The sequence below is a fragment of the Pteropus vampyrus genome, unplaced genomic scaffold (assembly GCF_000151845.1).
Source record: "Pteropus vampyrus isolate Shadow unplaced genomic scaffold, Pvam_2.0 Scaffold20, whole genome shotgun sequence".
Lineage (NCBI taxonomy): Eukaryota > Metazoa > Chordata > Mammalia > Chiroptera > Pteropodidae > Pteropus > Pteropus vampyrus.
The window spans coordinates 7,242,554-7,248,010 of record NW_011888801.1 but is presented as its reverse complement, the minus strand read 5'-3'; positions in this window follow the sequence as shown (position 1 = coordinate 7,248,010).

Below are 5,457 nucleotides of genomic sequence, written 5' to 3'. Positions count from 1 at the left end.
CTGAAACGGACAAAATTTCTTTTTTTGTCACCACATTTTACAATTTTCTCTCCTGCAGAATCTAATCTGCTTTTCTTTGTCCCTTTTATTTCCTTTAAATTTTTGGAAACAATGTTTTTATTTCTAAGTAAACTTTCTATGTACCAGATTTTTTCACTTTTCATTCACTGCAATCTTTTCTTTTGCTCTCTTTACTCTATTTGAATTAGAATTTCTCACATTTTCTTCTTTTACTTGTGGTATCCACTTCAAACGTGGCCTTCATCTTGCTTCCTTGAATTAAGCCAATGTTTTCAAACACTGAAATATTTTGCTCTCTGGTAATTTTTTTTTTCTCTCTGTTTGCCCATCCTCACAGAAGGGCAAGGTGGGAAGAGCCTATGGTTGTCTGAGATGATCAATAAAATAATTGATCTTTCAAGGATTTAAAGATAATTTCTTTCAGAGATTGAGCCTTTCCACAACTTTCAAACTTTGTGAAAGAGTAACAAGTCAGTTTAGATTTTTATTTTTTTTTTATTGAAATTCTAAGTCACTGTGTGAAACAGAAAGGAAATAGATATTCAATAGTTTGCCAAAGTATTGTTTTTCTGAGCTCGCATAAAGTTAGTTGGAGCCGTGTTTCCCCCCTCTAAATGGCAGCCAGTTGATTAGGAGGCAGCTGTTGAGTCCTCCTTTAACTTAGCATGGCAATCCTCAGTGCACTCCCCAAAGGTGTGCAAATCATTTCTTCCAAAAAACTGTCCTGTGACCCACCTTCCTCCCTGAGACTGCTTCAGCCACTGACTCTGCTTCATCTTTCTCTCTAGTATCTATTGTCATCTGACATATTATATATTTACAGGTTCAGTTGCTTATTGCCTATTCCCCATCAACCCATATACATATGTTAGCATTTTCGACACATAGTAGGCATTCAATAAATATTTGTTTAGTGAATAAATATTTCTCAAGGGGTCTTCTTGTCCACATAGAATTAATCTTAGTTCATTAGTTCTTTCTTCAATATGCTTTTCTGGTATATCTCCTGGAAAGAAAGCCTATAAAATTTCTGGCATGATTTGTAATGCTGACATTTTCTATAATTTCGATGGAAATTGATACAAGCTAGATGATGGATATAGTTCTGGAATTGCCATATTGAATCATAAATCCTCTCTACATTTAGTTTGCTATTCTTAAACTTCAACAGCCCTAAGTTTTATTTTCTGTTTAACACGGTAAAAAGTAAATGTGATAAAATGGCTTATAATGTAAAGCATTCTAAATCTTCTCTAACCCTAATGCAGAGGAATTATTTTTCATCATTTTCTGAGCTTAGTTTTTCCAAGACTTACTTTTATGACTCCTAACATCATATTTTGGTTCCCCAGGAAGAAGACTCTGAGATGAAGATTTGCATACAGGAAGTTCATCAGAGAATGCCACTGAGATCAACTCCTACAAACCATTGAAGGAAGCAGGACTACGCAGCATGAGAAGTTAAAATGTGATTCAGCTGCACCACAGACCTTCACCGGTCATACAGGAAGTTCTGGAGCTGAGATGGTTCTTCAGAGTTGTCTCAAATCTAGACAAGAGAGATGGGCTTTTTTATGTTCTCACAGAATGGTCTTCAGATATAGACTGCCCCAGAAAGTGTGGAACCCTAGGCAAGACAGTTCTCAGACAAAAGTCATTAACAGAGAACAACACAGCTGTAATCCATCTTTAGATAGCACTTCCAGAACTGTGGGAGGGAGTGCTTCCATCCTGAAGAGAGAATCTAGGCAGCAAACCCCAGCATCCACTACATTGCTTTAGATCAGCCCACACACTTTTGCCTCATATTTGTGTCATGGCTTCTTTGGTACAGCTTTACAGCATTCTGTTACAGCATTAATCAAGAATAAGAAGAAGAAGAACAAGGAGGAGCAGAACAAATTGGAGAAAAGAGAAAGAAATAGAAAAAGAAGAAGAGGAAGAAAAGTAATAATGACAACAACTAAGTGCATGCATATGCATCTTAACTTCTAAGAAATGGAATAAGAGTAAGGAAACTCTTCATTTCTTCTAGTAAAGAGTTAGTAGATAATCTCAAATGCTGAGAAGATGGAAAAAATTATAAGCAAATTATTTTAAGTTAAGGGTATGACCATCAGAAAGAAACTAAAAATAGAACATTCAAATAGGTACATGAGTTAAAATTGAAAAAGGACACGAAAGCTTATAATCAATAGTAATATATTCTCAGCTCACCACACAAGGCACCTAATCCCACTCCCCAGAGGCAAACACGTTTAACTTGTTCTTTAGGCAACACTTTCATTCTACTGTATAATACATTTACATTTCTATTTCTTGACTTAAATGCTCTATTCACAAAGTGTTGACCAGACATTATGAAATACGATGATTTTGTATATTAGGTCACCCCCACCTTCACCTCTCCTCTTATCTACTTAGAAGAACTTCATAGGAGGTCTAATTTCGGAATCTCAAAGATGGCAGTAAAAAGACATGGAACACATTGGAGTTAATTGCAAGTTTATCTGCAATAACGATACCCTAGTCATAATCTATGTCATGAGCCAAGTAACATACCCTTAAAAATACTGAAGGCAGACTATCAATTTCACAAGAATGCTGGTGTGACTTGATGAACTGAGCATAAACATTTGCTGGCCCCCATTATGAGACCCCAATAAAATAACAGTAAAAGAATTCACAAATTAACTTGTAAAGGGAAAGGAGCAGGAGAACACATCATTGGCATATAGAACTTAAGAGGAATGTCTGAAAGAAAATAAATAGATGAAAATTTATTTATATTTAAAACCAAAAAGAGGGAGTCACAACTCAAATACATAATCTAGAGAAAAGAATATAATTCAAGGTCTGTATTTGATACTCTAGTGCTAGTCTCTGAACTATGTCTACCATAAACAGAATGACAAACATTATAGTACATATGCCTCAAAAAAAAACATTAAAAGAAAAATAAACTCTTTTTTAAGAAATTAAATAAAATGTTCACGGAGAACTAAGCCGGCTACCATAAGAATAAAACTTTCTTATTCTGGTATAAGAATACCTCCAGCTTTTGGCTCACTCCACCTAACACAAAACCTGACCAACAATCATCAAATAAAGGAGAAACCCTGCATCAGAGAAAACAAGAAAGAAAAAAAAATAGAGAGAAATTAAGTCAGGATGAAACAGATTTTCAGGGAAGAATAGTGAATCTTAATGGGGTTCTGAGCAGGCTGCCCCAAAATATGCTACGAATATACTGTTAATTTTGAATTAAAGGTTACTTCAAAAACGGTCAATGCAGGAAAGATACTCAAACCATCTTTTTTGTTCCTCTGAAAGCAGGAACTAAATTGCCCATGTAAATACTACCCTTCCTGTACCTGTAGGGTAGAAGGCACCCTTATCTCCAGAGATAGGGAATTCAAGTCCAAGAAGCCTATATTAAACCAACTTTGTTGCTTCTTCATTAATTTGCTACCCCAAGCCCAATCCTTTTGTCAATTCTTCACAAATAATTGTTTCTTTGTTTAAAAAGTATAAAAGCTGCCTGCTTTGGTAACTTCAGGGATCTCATATTTCTATGAGCTCTTGTATATACAAAATTAAATCGTTTTTCTCTTGTTAATCTGTCTTATATTAATTTAATTGTTAGGACAGCCAAAGAACTTAGAAGGGAAGGAATAAAAATTTTCTTTTTAACCTAAAACCAAAACATAAGTGCTTACTTTTTAGTGTCATTGAATAATTCAAAGAAATATAGTATCACTAAAACAAGAACAAATGCTATAAATAAAAGAGAAATTGAAGAACTAGATTTTGGAAAAATTAAACACTTCTGAAATCTGACTTTTAAAAATCAATAGAAATGTTTAAGACAAAGTTGTAGAAATCTTCAATAACATGGAACAAAAGGCGGGACTAGCAAATGTGTGAAAGAAGTAAGAGAAATAAAAGAAAAATGTAAGAGATGATCATAAGCTGATTAATTGTGTTTTTAGAAAATGAGGGGAAAATAATATGGAGAGAGATAAATTATTAAAGAAATAATCATAGAAAATTTTCCAAAGCTGCAGAAATATATGTATATTTATGAGGAAAGAGTTGGATGTTAAAGAAAAACAGACTTACACACATCAGTGTACAAATGTCAGGCTGCCAAGTATGCAGGAGTCAGTAGTAGGTGACACAGAGTGAGATGCAGATGGCAATGTAAAATTCCCTCAAGATTCTAAGTGAAAAAGATTTTGAACCTAGAATTCTACGTTCAAACAAAATATCAAGATACGATTTTTAAAAAGATATTTTTACCCTAGAAAGACCAGAAAGCTTATCTTGTTTGAATACATTCATGGAGTTATTTGAGGAGGATCTTTAAAAAGTTATGCTGAAAAGTACAGGGAAAAAATAAGTGAGATAATTCAAGAAGGAATTAAATGATGGTCTCTGAAAATAATTCTGCCATGAGTCTAAAGAGGAACAAGCACATGCAGTAAACAGGATCAAATGACTATGGAAAGCATCTCTTCAAGAAGAAAGGGGATTCTATGAAATAGATCATTTGTTTAAGAAGCTTGTTAAATTCAGTGATATTGCCATTGTACTTTTTGCTGTTATTGTTGTTAAGAACAACAACGAAAGCAAATAGAAACTTCAGGGCAAAACTGAGACTATACAATAAAGTCATAGCACATATATGAGGGAAACCAAAATGCGACATGACTTAAGCAATTTATATATTTCAGTAAAAAGAAAATCCACTTGAATGTCACACTTAGAACATTTTCTTTGAATGATGGAGGGTTGCTGGTACAGATTTATATTTTAGTCTTTCTGAATCTTTCATTCTATTTGGTTTTGTAATTGCGATGGACTGAATTTTTTATCTCCCCCAATTTCATACATTGAAGCTTAATCCCTAATGTGATAATATTCAGAGGTGTAGTCTTTGGGAGGTGATTCGGTCATAAATGTGGAGCCCTCGTGAATGGAATTAGTACCCTTATAAAAGAAACCCCAGAGACCTTTCTTGTCCTTTTTACCATGTGAAGACACAACAGGGAAATGACCATCTATGAACCAGGAAGCAGGTCCCAGAAGACACTGAATGTGCTGTCACCTTAATCTTGGACTTCCCAGGCAACTGTGAGAAATAATTGTTTATTGTGTAAGCCACCCGGGCTATGGCATTTTTGTTATAGCACTCCGAATGGACTGAAACAGTACTGAATATTTTTTATATAATCAGAATTCTGAACATGTTTTTTATTATATTTTGCTTTTTAGAGCCAAATTATAGGCAAAGCATGGAAGAATTAACTACTGTTACCAACCTGTAAGTACAAATAACCTTGATAATAAAGAAACAGCACAATATGAGGTAGAGGGGGAATAGGAAGTATAAGAATGTGTTGTGGCACCTTTTTTTTCTAATTTTCTAATGAG